This window comes from Athene noctua, chromosome 23 (assembly GCF_965140245.1).
Source record: "Athene noctua chromosome 23, bAthNoc1.hap1.1, whole genome shotgun sequence".
Classification (NCBI taxonomy): domain Eukaryota; kingdom Metazoa; phylum Chordata; class Aves; order Strigiformes; family Strigidae; genus Athene; species Athene noctua.
The window spans coordinates 6,113,729-6,130,361 of record NC_134059.1 but is presented as its reverse complement, the minus strand read 5'-3'; the positions used below and the strand labels follow the sequence as shown (position 1 = coordinate 6,130,361).

Below are 16,633 nucleotides of genomic sequence, written 5' to 3'. Positions count from 1 at the left end.
AGGCACATCCCCCTCTGCAGCCTCTCGGGGAAAACCTCCCCACAGCCCGGGCTGAGCCCAAAAACCCTCACACCAACCCCACGTGGCATCTGGCCAACGCTGCCCACCCCGCGGCGGGAGGTAATTGCGCTGCGGGGCTCCATCTGCCTTCCCACATCTCAGCAGCTGTTCAGAATCAATACCAGGAGCATCGCCAGCGCAGCTCAACAAACCCCCTTTTACCCGACAATAGGCAGCATCAGGCAGAAACTGCGTCTCCACTGTAGAAAAGCTTTTTATTCTTTTTTTTTTTTTTTGCTTTCTGGCATGTAACTTCCATGGCTGCGCATGTCCCACATCCCTGCTGTTTGCCCGCACTATTTTATTTCGCAAGAGCTCCTTCTGATCGGGAACCACGATTTATTGCAAATTGATTGACATATGCTGACTTGAACCAGGCAAAGGCAGTGATTTAATGCATTCAACAGCCCACAGAATAAATATTTGGCACGCACCCAGGGCCTCAAGGTTTCTGGACACGAGGAGAAAACAAACACCAGTCCCTGCAACATGGACAGTCCTCATCTACCTATGGGGAAACTGAGGCAGGGTATCTAAATGGCTGGTTCAGGGTCACAGCCTCCTGGTAGCAGAGCTGGAATTAGAATCAGGACTTCTGGTTGTGTCCTACTGAGTATTTTCAACAACTTTTTAGCTGTATTTTAGGGAACAATCCTGCAATAACAAACAGAGGATGGAACTGAGCCTTGAGATTGGAGAAAGCAAAGCAAAAAAACTTTGAAAACTTCTCTTCTTGGTTTTTAATCTTCAACGCCGAGACCACAAGGTTAAACCAGGCTTCTGCGGTTGGCTCAGCACTCTGGCCCTGCAGACCCACGGCTGCTCCATCAACAGGAGTCATGAAGGCAAAATCCTGCCCTAAACTGAGCTGGAGATGATGGGTCTCGCTGGGAGGTTGGGAAGGGGCACAAATACCCAGTGGCCCTGACCTGCGTGCCCAGGGCCAGCAGGTTTCCAGAACACCAGAGGCCAGGTCGAGTCTCTCCTGGAGGTGTGAGCACAGAGCTGGGACTTCACCAAGCCCCTTCCCGCCCATGTCGTGCTGCTCAGAGGCTGCGCCCAGAGTTTGTCACTGCGTAAAGCAGGGAGCAGTGCACAGAGGAGGTCTGGTTTGGAGGGATTAAGAGGAATTGGAAGTTTCACAGCTCTCCTGCTGGTTGATCCAGCTCGTCCCTCAGCCGGGCTCTGTCTGGAACCCAGCCCTCGTACACCCACAGCCAGCTGCGGGGCAGGGAGGGCACCAATTGGCCCTGACAAGCCACCCCCGGCGCGACGACACGCATGAATGCAAAGCACTTTCCAGCCTCCAAGCCTTCAGTAGGTAGCACGAGCTCCACGGATGCCCTCTGCCACCACAAGCAGTCCCAAAGCTATCCTTAAGTCAAGCCATCCCACCCCTGCCTAAGCATGTCGGGGATTAGACACTGAGAAGTTCATTAGTGCCACTTCCCTACTTATCACAGGCTGAGGCAGAAGGGGGGGCAGAGCTGGCGTTACTCGCTGGTCAGCTGTGAGGCCACTGTCCCCAGCTGCGCTGAGTGGAAGCGACACCCTGCTGCTCACTAAAGGCTGCTGCGACGCGTGGCTGGAGCCGACACCGTCTACGTGCTGTCTGCTTCAGACAGGAGGGTGATGCTGATCTCTGCCCAGGACTCGGCCACGCTGGTCAGGGCATGTCAAAACACCCTCCCGCGACAGCAACACTGATGGAAGCCGGGGACACAGCAAAGCAACTCATTGGGGAGGCTGCTGGGACAGGGAGGTGGCTCCTCACCCTCCCTGGAGCAACTGTGGAGCTGGGATGTCCCTGTGCTCCTTTCCCAACTCCTGCCTGTGGTCACGCATCCATCTCCACAGAGGCTGAGGTTTGGCTCCCGCACCTGGAATGATATCCTGCACCCACAGACCAAAAACTAAGAGAACTTCAAAGCTTCTCCTTTCCTTCTTATCCACTCATTCTGCTGGAGGTTTTTTTCCAAAGGGTTCCCACCTGGCTGGTTCAATCCTGGTACACAACAATGCCCCGACAAAGCAGCCCAAAATAATTCATCACCATTTACCTTAAATTAATGTAGCTTGAAAAGCACGTGGTGTTACTCAGAGAACCAGCAGCAGAGCACAAAACTTTTCAGTCCTCTACCAGCAGCAAAGTCAGCAAGTCGCAAGCGCGACACGATTTTCCCCCCATCCGAGGACTCTCTGGTTGTCCAGATGTTGCCAGCTCCACCCTCAGCAAACGCAAGCCTGGGTCATTAAACACACGTAACAGCAGCCCCAGGCGCCATCGCCGTGGCCGCACCCAGAGCCAGCTGGGCTGCGGCGCCCAGGGCATCTCGCATCGGGATAATATCTCATCGCTTGCAGCAAGAGGAAAGTGCCTTCAAGACTTTCGCAGGCAGCTGATGTACTGCAAGGCCTTGCAACCCACAGGACAGCCTCCTACTGCCGGCGGTGTTATTTTTGCTGCAAAGACTTGTCTAATTTATTTATTTATTTGTTTTAATGTAACCCAGTGGACTAATAGCATGTTCTAGCAAGCGAGAGACCACGTCTAAGGTGAAGCAAATCAGGAGCTGGGCTAGCAGAGATTTCTGAGGACAAGGAAGAAGATCCTTCCACAGTACCAGGAGAGGGAAATGCCATTTAAAACCAGACACCGCTCTAGCAAAGCCCAGACTGAATGAAGACTAAATAAGAGCTGACAACCTGACATTTGAAAATGCAATTAGCTGCCTTGTAGAGCCACCCTGTTATCTTATTGTTAATTATATGTTTGCTCAGTCTAAGAGGCAATACACTTATTTAAAATTCATTCTCAGGCTCTCCTGCTTTGACTGGTCCCTTCAACCAAGAACTCCTGTCCTCCCCCCCCCCTACACCTCACAGGGTCACTGTGAATTTGATTTTGACAAAAGGACCACGCTACTGTGTATTACATAACTGCCATTATAAACCCACTCTTGGGGAAGCATCTAAAGCAGCAAGTGAATTCCCAAGACAAGAGGTTCTTGGGAACAACTGGATGCCAGTGAGAGAGCTGAGACTCCCAGTTCCAGGAAAGTGCCATCCCTCCCCAGAAGTGACAATCCCAGTCACCCCACTGAATTTAACTAACCCCTTTCTGCAGCACTTGAGGCAGGCTCTGCAATCAGAGATGTATTTATGCTTATACAAGCCCCTAACTCCTCTCTTAATTGTGATGAAGTTGGTTTTTAAATATTAAAAGGCATCACGGACCAGGGCCATTTTATGGACATAAACACAATTCACATTTGTTTGTCTTGCAAGGCAAGTTAGGGGGAAGGAAGGAGCATTACAGCTGAGCAAAGACAGTGATCTCCTGGGTAAAAAGCCTGCCAGGAACAATCTGAAAGCACAAGCTCACCGCCTGGCACTCACAGGAACCAGTCCCACCTCCATTCCAAAACCAAGGCTCTGTGGAAGAGTGGATCTATTTGGAGAGAAAAGTCAGAGCAGCAAGGCAGACAAGGAAACCCGAGTCCATGAAATACATCAGAGAGAAGCCTCCTACACTGGGCTCAAGCCAGATTAGCCTCACAGCTGTCACCATGGCCAGGAGAATTCAGACGAGGTCAACCAAAAATACATAGCTGTGGAACCCAGCTGCTGAGAGTGCTGGAAAAGAAAACCCTGTGGGCCTTGGCAACTGGATACCAAAGCCGTCAATAAAAGATGTCAGGCTGTGACATGCAACATAATATTTTGAAGGACACTTCTATTATACACATATTTATCTTCTAATAAGCGCAGCCCATGTATTTTATATAAACTAATACATGTATAAATTAACCCCAACTTCAGCTTTTCTGGGCATAAGGGAAGGAGCACCTAGTTTTGAAAGAAAGTTGAGTTTTAAGACATTTTACATTAGAATCTGAATTTACTAGATATAGTGGAAGAAAGAAATAGGATTATCAATTTATTAAGTAAGTTGATTTGATACGGTTATCAAGAGGCTGTTCTCAGTGTACACGTAGCTTCAAAGGTGAGGGCATCAAGTCCTACCTAGCTACCCTGCCTTGAATTTGCAATGGGAGAAGTAAAAATAAGCCAAGATTTAAGTCCCCAGACACACTGCGAGCCTTGCAATTCAACCGCAGACAGACTGCTCCAAATGACAGTGCCAAAACATGGTCTGGGGCATGCCAGATGTGTCATGAAAGGAGGGTTGGCCTGAGAGGAGCTTCAGGGGTCCCATGCGTGCTGTCACATGTGTGTGGCTACAAAGCCTCAGTTCTCTCACCCCCTCCTCCCTCCCACTTGCCTGCACACATCTGTGAACACGTCACAGGGATCTGAACAGAAACCAATGAGCTTGCAACAAGCAGTCTTTGTTGCTGGGTCTGGTAGGAATCTGAAAGCAAGATTTCACGAATCCTGACACCATTTAAGTGACAGCAAGAAAGAGAGCTTTTTCTGTGCCCTTAACTCAATAAGGGTACAGCTCAGCATACAGATGTGTCTTTATCAACTGCAGAGCCGGGCTGTGCTGTTGGGCATATTAGTAACTCTCCCAGCTATCACAAACAGGGCTGTGTAATTAAACACGAGGCAGCTGGTGGTACCATACCCTACTGTGGAACTGTTAAGAGCCTGTGGAACAAGATGCAGGCTGGCTCCAAGTACTAATCATCTAAATCGCTTGAGGAAGAGTGACATTTACCACCACTCACACACCAGAGCATGGGCAGCTCCTCGTTAACTGAGCAGACTAAGCGTAAAGCTTCCAGGAGCAAGTCAAGATCCAGGGCTGGTCTTCAGCTTTTCACTTTGTTGGGTGAGAAGGGAGCGCTGTAATTTCTTTTCCTCCCTCCTAGCCCCCAGGCTACTGAATATCCAATAAAGGCTGCTGTGAATATCCAATAAAAGCTGCTTCACGGTGGGGTGTGAGGATGGGCAATCTTTGTACAGGAGAAAAGGCTCTCAAAGCGATGAAGACGGGCAGTAGATTATTTTGCTTCCTGCTGGTGAAAACTCTTAAGGGAACAGGATCACAAAACAATTCTGTTTTCGAGGGACCACAGCAGGCCAGCTAGTCCAACCATCAGCTGAAAGCAGGATCAGCCCTAAGGTCAGGCTTTATCCAGTCTTTAAAGCCCCGTCCAACAAGGGTGGAGACCACCCAGCCTCTCGGGGTAACCCACCCTACCGCCCGACAGCCACGCTGGAAGGGGGGAGGATGAAAAATCCATTTTAAACCTCTTGTTTCAACCTATGTCTGTCCTGGGAAGGTCAGGGACTAACGTGGGGGGCCCGAGAGACCCCCCCGCGTCCCCCGGGCGGGGCGGCGGTTCAGCACCCTGGAGAGCGGCCGGGGCGCCCCGCAGGACCGGGACGGGGGAGCCCGGGCGGGGCCTTTCTCCCACCCGCGGACACTCATTCCCTTATAATTCCCTGCCCCGTGGTGATTTTCACTCCCCATTGCTAGCTCCACCCTTTAAGCATCTTCCCCTGTTGAAATTTGGGGGTGGGATATTCTCTCAGGCTCACGCCGTCATCTATACGCGTTTGTTTGCGCCTGCGGTGTAAAATACACATAGAAACACAGAATCGTTTAGGTTGGAAAAGACCTTTAAGATCATCAAGTCCAACCGTCAGCCTAACGCTTCCAAGTCCACCACTAAACCATGTCCCCAAGTCTTACACGGAATGAAAAATCTTAAAAAAACAGGGAGCGTATGTCCTGTTGTGCACCCAACATATGCAGGAACCAAGCAAATTAAACAGAGCGCCCGAATGTCTATTCAAGAGCTCTGCTCTGAGTAGAACACAGAAGCCACTTTTCCTCCTCAAGAAGCAACTATTAAATGAAAAACATGAGCAACAGGTTGGTGCCTAGGGTGGCCTCCTCAATTTTAGAGGCACTGCATTTTCTTTTGACTTGGAGCTCCTTAAAGTTTATAGGCTAACTAGGAAAAGCAAGCATTTCATAGCAGGAAGGAGATGTGCTCCATTTTCTGCAGATTCAAGGAGAGTCTTATCCACCTTGCAGCTCACACGGCAATTGCCAGCCCTGCCCATCTGTGCCAGGGCATTTCAGGAGGAGCTCACTATTCAGGCTGACAGTGAGACCATATCGTATTTGCTGTGACTTCGCAGGTCTGTAGGAACCCATCGGTCCCCACGCTGGAAGACAGCAAAATCCTGTCAAGGCGGCATAAAGCAGTAGAAAACCTGCCAGAAATTCAAACAAACCTCTAGGTTCACCTTGCATCAAGCCTCTGGGTTATGCTCCCTTTAACTAGTCATCTGTAAGGATCAGCGTTTGATTCCAAAGGTGGGAAGGCAGCATCCAGGACAGCCTGTGTGCCGTGTTTATCAGCTATACCTAGGCCATGCTTTGAATGTGAGATTGTGACAGGCAACAGCAGTGCCCTTTGGAGCAGGGCCTGGCGGGAGGTGTGTCCCCCCCAGACTGCACAGACCTTCACATATGAAGCTGTCAAACCCTCTCAGATTCCATCGGAGTCACTGGGACTGGAAGGTGCTCAATGCCGTGCTAGGGTGAAACTTGGCTGTACCAAGAACCCTCTTCCCAGTGCTGATGCTTCTCTGGCAGCCTCAGAAGTCAGTTTAGGCTTAACTAAGTAGCAGAGTGACGTCAGCAAAAGATTTCCAGATACCGCTTTTTGAAGGAAAGTCTCCATTCCCTGAACCCAAGACCCGCACCCTGTCTTTTGTCCAGCTCTGCCTGCAGCTGGGGCACGATGCTTTGCTCTCCTGTGCCCTTGGGCTGTTCTCGCCAAGCTGCATTCCTCTAGTGAGGATAACAGGACCAGGTTATCACCAGGGACAAGGGGATGGGGTGAGATCCAAAGGACTGAACTGAGAGGAGCTAAAGAGGCAAGGCAAAGACTTGTCCCTGCGTAGCATCCTTGGGAACTTCTACCTGGTTTAGCCATGCAAAAGCATCTCTATTTGTTCAGTTGTTAAACCTTCTCCTCCTATCTCATTAACTAGGAATGGTGATCCCTATAAGCAGGGCTGAAGTCTAAATCCTCCTCTATTTTAATCCTTAATAACACAGCACGGTTTCTTTCAGATCTGGATTAAAAAAAAAAAAAAAAAAAAGGAGGGGGATTACTTAGCATAACAACAACTTCAAGCAAATTAATTCTGAGCTGGATCTCTAAAACTATGCAACAATCAACAATTATCTTGGACAGCAAAGGTAAAAGAATGGAGGTATGACCAGCTTCAGAAGGAGGAAAAAAAAAAAATAAATGACAGAGCAGAAGTAATCCAACAACATTTAAAATAAAGAAAATTATTTTTGAAAGAAGTTACCCACAGGGCAGGGAGACAAGCTAGACCTCTCTGACGAGATTTGCTAGAGCCCTTCAAAAACTCTGACTGACTACAATCCTTGGTTTGAGCTGCCTGCTCTTGGGTTTAAGGTACAAGGGAATATTTCGGCAAGGGCACACTAAACCCAAGGAACATTAAAGATTCGAAGGGGAAGTCGCAGAGTTTAGGTTTCTTTCATGGATTTTTTAAAAGTCTCCTCCCAGGTTTTGCTTTTATCCAAATTCAAGTAAAACCTGATTTTCTATACATAACTCAGAGATATTCGGCGTAAGCAAGCGTAACGGATTTAAATCCTCACAATCCAGCTGCATTCTTACTTCACCTAAACAAGCAGAGTTTCACAACTGTGCAGAAACCAGGGGATTTCCCATCTCCATGAAGTCCTGTAAGAACAGAAATGAAGGAGCTCTGCCTTACCTTTCAGGTTTATCTACGTATAAGGTTAAGTGCTGATAACATTTGAGAGCCTGATGCCGTGCACACAACTAAATTAACCCCCCCCAGAAGCCAAGGCACACATGCCACTTCTGTAGGGAGAAGAAAGAAATACAGCAACTCCTGCTGAAGGCTCACAGGTAACGTCAGAACTGCAGAAGCGTGCTGGGAATTTGGCTGTTTAATTTCCCCAGATTTCTTAAACAGTCTCAAGTGCAAACCTTTTACTCGTAGGCTCCTCCTTACCAGAGCAGACCAAGAACAAGATGGAGCCAACACTCTGAAGCTCTAAATAACGTGCACAAGCCTTCGCTCTGCCCAGGTAGGCTTCATTTCTAGAAGTACTGACATTTATCCAGACAGCACTTTGTTAGAAACACCCCATAACTACCACACTTCTGCTAAGCGGGGTTAAACGTATGACAGCAATGGATAAAAGAGTTTGGCAAGGTACTTGGCACCTATGAATAATTCACCCAGCCAGCCTTCTCCCAAGGACACTAGGTCACCCAATCAGGCCTGAAACAGAGCATCGGAAGTAAAAAGTGTTTCAGTGGAAAGTTAAACTACTTTAAAAGCCATTTATTTACCGTTTCCCACCAGCCTGAACCAAGAACCAACAAAGGGCCCTTTGCCTCCCGTCCATGTCCATTCTCCCTTTCCTCCTGATCGCAGGCAACGCCAACAGCTGCCTGGGTCTGCCTTCACAGCTTTTCATTTCTATTCCCGCGCAGTCCCCGACACACAATATAGACACGTTGCCCTTCACACCTGGTGTCAACGCCTTCCCCGCTCACCACGTGTGGGCTGAGCCCGGCAGCTCGCCCACGAGACCCTCGGTGCCCTCCTTCACACAAGGGATCCACCACGCCAGGCCCTACACACAGGAGTCTCTTGCGAGTAGCCTCCTTGCAGGGTCTCAGGCAGCTGGCAGGAACACAGATATGAAGAATGAAACCTCATTTCTTGCTGTTGTCATTAAAGATATTTGACCATCTTTGATGCTTGTGCACTGCAGAAAGCCTTTGTGGTGGCACTTTGCCAGCGGAAGCATCGATTTTATACGCAAGACCCATGAAGATACAGACAATTAGATCACAGCTAGGCAAATAATTCATTATGAATTAATACCATTTGAAAGCTAGGGATATTTTCCATTTAATCATTAGTTGGGAAAAGAGATGATTGGATTGACTGACTTAGTTTAAATCAGATCCCTAGCCACAGCCAAGGCAACACAACTCGGGAAACACTGCGGCCTGCAGTAACCCCCAGCGAGACACCGGAGATGATGTTGGAGCTTTGTTATTACGACAACCAGCACTATCACACAGCTCCAAGCTCAAGCAAGACAAAGCCAGTCCCCAGGTCTCAACCCCTGTAAACAAAGTCCGTTTTCAAATTTAACAACTTGAGCCCATCCTCCGTCAGCTGAGAAGACCTCCATGCATTATTAATGTTGTACTCGCATTACAGCTACACACACAAAAAAAAAAAAAAAAAAAAAAAAAAAGGGAAAGTCAGCAAGGGCCCAGCCTGAAGCTGTTAAACAGAAAGAATGTGATGCTGAATTTGAGCAGTTATCTGTCAAGGTAAGCCACGCAAAGAAGTTTTCTGGAAACAAAGCAGTCGCCCTGACGATCAGTTTAGTTGTCTGCCAAAGGGTGGGTGTTTTACAGAACCGCTGTCAGCGATAAAGGAGTCGGCATCTCGGTAAAAGTCACAGGATTCTTGCTTTTGTCCTCAGCTTCTGACAGGAGCACCCCGGAAACACTGACAGCGCCACAGTATCCATCTTAAAAAAAAACCAGTCAGGCGTCTGGTCTGCATTTCAGTATTCCAGTTTTTCTGCAATAGATGCGTCCCCCCTGCCCCTTTACTCTGCCTCTTCCAAAAAGCAGACAGAAACATCCCCATTTCACTTCCCGAAGTGCTCCATAGCCCACACGCTACGCCAAGGACCTGACCTTGAAAAACAATCTCAAAGACAGCATTCAGTAGGAAAAAGAAAACCCTACCCAAGCAGGAAACCCCACGAGCTTTTCCCCGTTTTAGGGGGGGACAGGATTTCCTAGAGAAAACCTCCCTCGGCCCCCCCATAACCCCCCTGCATCCCCACAGCACCATGCCCAGAGGCCTCACCAAGATGCAGGAGTGCATCTTCCCCCCGCCCTGTCCTCCGAGGAGCAACTACGGCCACGGAAGAAGATACTACGCTGTGCTCAAGCCGAGCAGTACCTCTTCCAGGCCCGGAGGACTCCCACCTCAGACACGGCCACGCACGGGTACCAGAGTTTCCTTCAGCCTCTGCAGGCCAGAGCATCTGCCGGAGCTGGGGAGCAGCTGAGCCGCCCGTACAGCCGGGAGTACAAATGATTCAGCACTTTCCCCACCTCCAGAAGCCTGATCGATAGCAGCGAAGCTGCTCTGCAGGCACAGCCAGAGCATGCAGATTAAAAATACGGCAGTCACTAACCGCTGCTCCCCGCCGAGGCCCGGCTCCGTCCAACGCCGCTTCGCGACCCGGGTGTTTTCAAAGAGGCCTCACCGACGGGGCTGGGGGGTGGATTTTGCCACCCCAGGATGGTTTAGAGGGAGGCAGCGAATCCACCCCCAAACGTGAGAAGGAAGAAGCAGGGGGTAGCCTCCCCGCAGAGCAAACCTTCCTCCCCAGGAGCTTTGGGGACCTAAACCATGCCCTGTCACACTAAGATCTCTCCCTGGGCTGCCTTTCCCCCGTCCTGCCCCCCCCCTCCCCCCCCGGCCCCGAACGGACACCTCAGGATTTTATCGCACGCCTAGACACGATGTCATGACGTAAGAGCAAAAATCCCATCACATGCCCAAACCCCGCTACCCAGCTCCCCCCGCATGCGGCCCCGGGGGAGGGAAAAATGGGGAGGGGGGGTAGGAGGGGGAACCCCCAAACAGCGGAGCCCCAAACCCACGATAAGGATGCGGAGCCAACAGCCCCTCCCCGCCCCAGCCATGCCCCGGGGCTGCCGCAGCTGGAGCGACCGGAGCATCCCCCGGGGAGCCTCCCGCAGGCCGGTACCCCCCCACACCCCCCCGCTTACCCGCTCCGGGAGCGCCGGGGCTCTCCGCAGCCGGGGCTCGGGGCTCGCCGCACTGCGCGCTCCCGGGCGCGGCCGCGCCGCACTGCGCGCTCCGGAGCGGGCGGGGAGCGCGCCCCGGGAGGAGGCCGGGAGGAAGGCAGGGGCTGGCGGGGAGGGGGGGGTGTAAAGTGGCAGGGGGAGGGGTTGGTTCATTAGCACCGTTGTTAATTAGCAGCTGCAGCCCCTCAGCGCGCTGCTGGCCGGCACCGGCTCTACAACCCCGCAAAATTCCCGCAGGCACTAAAAGCACCAACCGGGGTCACGCACACCGCGCGGGTCCCATAAACCCTCCAGATTTAGGCTCCGAAGCCTCTACAACATCTCGATTTTTTTTTTTTTTTTTTTTTTTTTTTTTTTTTTTCAGGCAGGGAAGGATAAGGCTTTTTCTGAGCGCTGGGGGTCACCGGGGTGAAGAGCTGCGGAGGAGCCCCGGGTTACAGCACGTTTCGTGCCATGCCCCCCTCCAGGTCACCCGCGGGAGGGGGGGGTGTCTCTGCCACGCGGGGTGCTGTGAGGAGGAGCAGAAGTGTCCCAGCTTGGCCCTGGGCACGGTGGCAGCTGGTGGCTCTCTGCAGTCGGGCACTGTCCCCCGCCGAGTGACCCAGCAGAGGCTTCTGGTAGCATCACAGCCCAGACATCTCTTCAGTGACTTGGTTATCAGAAATGTCAGTTTAATTAAAGCCTCCCTCATCTAGGAAAGACTCGCAGGGAGATTTGCCGCTCCCCTCACCATACATTTTTACTACGTTACAAATAATCTGCTGAGGTTGCGAAACTTTTAACACAGCCACTTTCTCTAGAAACAGCACACTGATCCTGACTGATGTAACACATCTCCTTGACAACACACACCGAACGTGCTGACACACATCATATGTTCAAGCCTTTTTGGGGGTTTAACACAAAAAAAAAAAAAAATTCCCCCAGCTTAGCCCAAAACCTACATTTGCATTTACATGTGTTACCATCCCATGAAAGTCAGTGAAGAATTCACGTGTCAGAAGTCAGATGTGTGTCCTGCAGGGTCTGCTGGGCCACCAGAGAAAACCTCCCTTGCAGGAACTGGGAAAGAAGCTGCCGAGTGAAGTTTTGCTGTTGGGTAATAGATGCAGTAACACCAAACTGGATTCAAAGAGCAGGTGCAGCAGGACAGCAACAGCCCAGCTGTTAGAAACCAAAGAAGATAAATTAATTAAGAATAACTGAGACAGTACAAAACCCAGTGCTGAACGGAGCTCCAGCCACCCACCCCCAACTGCCAGGGTGCTGGTGAGAGCACGGGCAAAAGCCGAACCGTACACGGGAGCAAAGAGGGATCAGGAGCAAAGTAGGAGGAAACCCGGTGTCTAAAAGCTGGGGCCTTTCACTGTTAATGTCCCTGAGGCACAGGCTTGCCTCCCTCCCCTTGCAGCTGCTCAGCACCTTTGGAAACATGAGATTCCATCAGGCTTTGCCGTTTCTGCAGGGATCTGGATGGCTGGAAGTCACTCAAGAGCTCCCTCTTAAATAGTGCTGAGTGCTCCCCTCCAAGGCACCAACTCCAGAGGGGTCGGAGGGCACACTGCCCTTCCTGAGCTGCCCAGGACCTTGCAAAATTCACTTCTCCTTGTTCCTGAAAGTCTCTCCTCCACTGTTAGCGGTGTTGGCTGCAAAACAGCCTGCTGGGACGGAACTGGAACATCCCTTCCAGCTTTTGGAAGTCTCTTTGCAGAGAATCCCACCTGGAGGAGGACACTGCCCACCTGCATCACACAAATCTTGGTTTGCAACAAACGGTGCTGATCTGTGGTATGAACAAAAATTTGCTTACTCTTCGTTGTAGCTACTTCTGCGAGATGTACTGGAAGAAATGGCGAGTGGAGTTCTGATTGTTCAGGCTTGTGGGGGAAATGAAACCTAGACACGTCTCCTAGCCTGCATCTCTGTCTAGGGGCAACCCAAGCTGGTGCAGCAAGGATCAAATAGTCAAGAGCAACAGTTTGTTGCAAACCATTGGCAAAAATTAGCATGAATCTGGGCCTAGGTGTGTGGTGTTTCCCAGCGAGCACAGGGTTGGACTAGGAGGACATCCCATACCAACAGAGACACGTATGTGCACTGGTTGTTGAGCCGGACCTTTCCATGGGGCAGAGCCCAGCCGGGGGGGGGGGGGGGGGGGGCGAGGGGCTGACTGCTCCCTCCTTGGCTCTGATCGCGTTCCAGATCCACTTGGGATATTTGTCCTCCCTCAAGACCCTTGTCCCTTCCTTTGCTTTCTCCCTAGAGATCCACTGCAATCAAATTAACATGGTTAACCAGGGAAAGGGTAATGAGGAGAAATTAGATGAGTTCCTCTCCTCCAACCAATCTCTTTGGAAAAAATATTGATCAGCCTTAAAGCATTTGCACTTGGAAAGATGGATTTGTGGGCACCCTGCTATGACACCCGAGCCTTTCAGAAAGGCTGGTGATGGATGCACATCCCAGGCACTTTGTTTTAATGGAGCAGCAGCTTCACTTGCCCCTAGGACATAAATCATCGTGCTGTTGCAGCCAGTCTGGGCTTCCCTAGTTGAGCGCACAGGACACGAAGCCCTTCCCATCTGTAGCTGCAGGAGCACTGGCAGAGGTGTGTTGCCTCATTAACGCACCTGCAGTTCTATCCAGAATTGACGCCGAGGATTTCAAACCCGGACTGGCGTTTAAATACATTTATCTTGACATTTGCTAAGCCACCGCAAGCGTGCGATGCAGCCCAGACTTCTATTCCTTCAGAGCCAGTTTAGAAGGGGAAGGAGGGATCCTTCAGCTCATGAGCATCCAGCTCCAGAGGCCTCAGATCCCCCTTGCCAGCAATACCAGAGCTCTGCAACTGCAGAAGGATGCAAAAAACCCTCCCACCGCTACCAAACCCGCCGTAAGGCTGCGGTGGGTGGTGGGTGCCCAGGACTGTCGGGCCAGGCTGGAGCCCTCCATCCGCCCGCCCCAGCCGTCCGTAATCCGGTGCTGCCATCTGCTGCTACACCACAGCGATGGTTTTCTTCCTAACGACGATTATTTTTAGCGTGCACAAAACCCAGCTCACAAAATCCACAGTCACGGTTGTTGCAAACCTCGCCTGCCTGTCTCAGCAGACTGGGGGAATCAGCAGGTGGTTCGCAGCAAACTGGGAGAGCCGCTATTTTATTTCCCTACAAACGCTCATCGAAGAGGATGAGCTCCTTGGCGCTGGGATAAAGGTTTCTCTCTGTGCATATGGCAGGCACAGAAGTGAAGGGAAAGAATTGCAGGTGGCTGGGCGAGTGCTCTGCACCCCACGGAGAGACTGACTTGTGTCAGCCAGGCACGCTCCAGCCTTCATTGCGGGAAAGGTTTCCTTCGACTTTTAGATCTAGAAAAGAAAAAAAAAAAAAAACAAAAAAACCAACCAAAAACCAACACCTTTCTTTGCCTGCTTGTAACAATCAAGACTGCACCCGCCCCAAAACAGAGGCCGGTGAAATCCCAAGATGCGATCAGGTAGGTCACAATGAAATACTGAAATTCCTGTTCTGGGAGCAGCAGGGACACCAACAGAACTTGCCCTAAAAAAATCTTTGCAAAATGTCCCGAAGCAGGTGTTTTTTTTCCCTTAAAAATTGCCTCTAATACCCCCGTCTTTACCTGAGACCAAATTCCCCTGCATGGTTTGCTGCCCCAGGCTCACAGCTCCAGTGCTGCTCGGGGGAACGGCCCGGCGGGGTGCTGGTGGCGGGGTGCTGGTGGCAGGGTGCTGGTGGCGGGGTGCTGGTCGTGGGGTGCTGGTCGTGGGGTGCTGGCGGCAGGGTGCTGGCAGCAGGGAGCTGCCTCTGGGAGCCCGGGGGTGCTGTCAGTCCCTAGAGGTGCCCGCAAGCGCTGGCACAGCCGAGAGCAAAGCCTGCAGCACCCAGGGATCCAGACCTGTTGCCCAGCTCCAGGCATTCCCGCTATCACCATGAAATATTGAGCAGCTCAATGTGAACAAAGCTTTGCTCTGGTACTGCTCTTCCCAGACAGATTTCATGATCACAGATACAAGAGTCCAGGCAGCTTTGCCCAGCATTTTCCCTCCCTTTCCCCTGCAAACATCACCTCCGGGGGCCAGGCAGGTTTGCGTTGCATCCTGTGCTCCCCAGCACTTGCCTCCCGTTTTGCATGAGGGGGTGGGAAAAAGATAAAAACAAAGATGATGTTTTCAAGGGGAAGCTGAATTATGTCATTCCCTTATAGCTCCTCAGCAGCCCAAGGAGGGCTTGAGAGGAAGTGAAGGAGGGAGGGGAAAAAAAAAAAAAAAAAACCAAAAAAAACAACAAACCACCACAAACTTTTTACCTTTCCCTTGCACAACTCCATCTCTCTCTCTCTAATCACACCTTGCGAGCACTTCTACTGACTTCAGGGGCACTGGGTGCCTCCATTTACTTATTTACTGCCCGAGGATTCAGAGCTTGCTCAGCTAGAAAAGACTAAGCCAGCGTGCCTGTGCTTATAGCACCTTAATTTCTAATGAATCAGCTTCTTATTAGGCAAGAAGACAGTAATGTTGCCCCATCATAAAATCTAAAGATTTCCAGCACTCTCCAGATGGCAAATTTAAAAGGTTATACAACCTGAAACACCTTTCTGCGTCAGGTATTTTTATGCAGTACCCATCTTCTCTATTGCTTAATATGGAGAATAACGTACATTGCTTTTGTTTTCTCTCATCTGACTGAAGGAATTGCGAGGCCAGAGCACGCCTACAAAAGTATCTCTTGGCTCCTGCAGAAGTCAGGCTCTCAGCCCAAGCGAGCCTGGGAAAACCTGCCTGGGAGCCCATCTTCAGCCTGAACACCATGAACCTGTTCCACGTGCCACACCACTAGATTGCAGCAAAACACCAGTTTCTGCTGCCAACACACTTGTTGGTCGGGAGAAAGGAGCAAAGGGAGCAGCGTGCGGCACTGGAACATCTTGCAACCACTCGAGCAAAAATCTAGGTGAGAAATCCTGCCGAAAGTGAGCCGCAGCAAAGACAACCCCTGACTTTAGGATGCGCACGACGACAAGGATATCTTGCCCGCTCGGTTGGGCTGAAAGCCCATCCCATAGGTGCAGCAGTCAGCATATTAATCATACTGATAATAATACTCATCCCGTGGGGTATGTAACCGGGGAGGTGATGGTTACAAGCCAGCCCCGGTGAAAATGGACCATTGTTTTCTACCGAGTTTGCACAAACATCTGCCAAACCTGAACCTTGGCTGTGAATCCCAGAAGGAAAAGGTGACCTAGAAGAAACCCATGAGTTGACAAAGCCAAACGTGATCCTAGAGCTGGAGGGACTGACAAGCAGCGGTGGCTGCCACCGAAGCACTCCCCTGTAGTTCTCTTTGTAGAGTGGAGCCAAGAGGACTGTTACCTGCTAAGCGCTCTTGAACTTGAGCCGGGATCAATGTTTTGGAGGTGAACTTTAGGCTCTGAACTTGAACGCGTTGGTCTCAAACTCCAGCGGTCACGTTCTTCCTTCTGTCTCTGCGTGCTCCGGCCAACCGCCCCACCGCTCCGACGCGGGAGGGGATGTCTGCAGCCCCTCCTCATGGGCAGCTCTGTCACTGGGGGGTGATCCAGGCAGCCTCCTACAGACAGCAGGAACAAAACGGGCTTCCTGTGCTTGCCAGAGCGGGCAGATGTAACTGAGCCCATCCAAAGAGCTG

General features: G+C 51.1%; 1 protein-coding gene across 21 annotated transcripts in view; it reads right to left on the bottom strand.

The window, feature by feature from the left end:
- Nucleotides 1–10,988, bottom strand: part of NFASC (neurofascin) — a 96,461-nt gene extending 85,473 nt beyond the window's left edge. For 19 of the 21 annotated variants that reach the window (XM_074925444.1, XM_074925453.1, XM_074925457.1 and 16 more), the window contains exon 1: nucleotides 10,902–10,988. The gene's annotated coding sequence lies outside the window, so the exon portion shown is untranslated. Of the gene's footprint in view, nucleotides 1–10,062; nucleotides 10,176–10,300; nucleotides 10,558–10,901 lie in introns of those variants that run through there. The other 2 variants (XM_074925445.1, XM_074925446.1) reach the window with 2 other exon arrangements.
- Nucleotides 10,989–16,633: the final 5,645 nt, after the last annotated feature.